This window comes from Tachysurus vachellii, chromosome 7, assembly GCF_030014155.1.
Source record: "Tachysurus vachellii isolate PV-2020 chromosome 7, HZAU_Pvac_v1, whole genome shotgun sequence".
In the NCBI taxonomy this organism is placed as follows: domain Eukaryota; kingdom Metazoa; phylum Chordata; class Actinopteri; order Siluriformes; family Bagridae; genus Tachysurus; species Tachysurus vachellii.
Window position 1 is genome coordinate 1,322,155 of NC_083466.1, and position 346 is coordinate 1,322,500.

Here is a 346-nt window from a genome sequence, read left to right on the forward strand (position 1 = left end):
GCTCCTCTCTACGCTCACGTCAAAAAAAAACCAACCCCCCGTGTGTGTACTTGGTTTGATCCGTGCACAGCTCCCGCAGCAGGTACAACACTCACACTACACACACTCTGCTCAGTCTGCAGCTCTTTCAGCTCTCGCAGCAGCAGCAGCAGCAGCAGCAGCAACACTGATGCGCTGATGCTGAACACTGATTAACGCTGGAACTGCGGGTAAGTGATGCTTTATTCTTATTGGACACGACCACCCCAACTCTTACATAACAGTGTGTGCTTTTGCCTTATTTTTAGTGTTTCGTGCTCTTTGCCTGTTCTATACTAATAATGACCGAATAACTGACTTCGCCGAT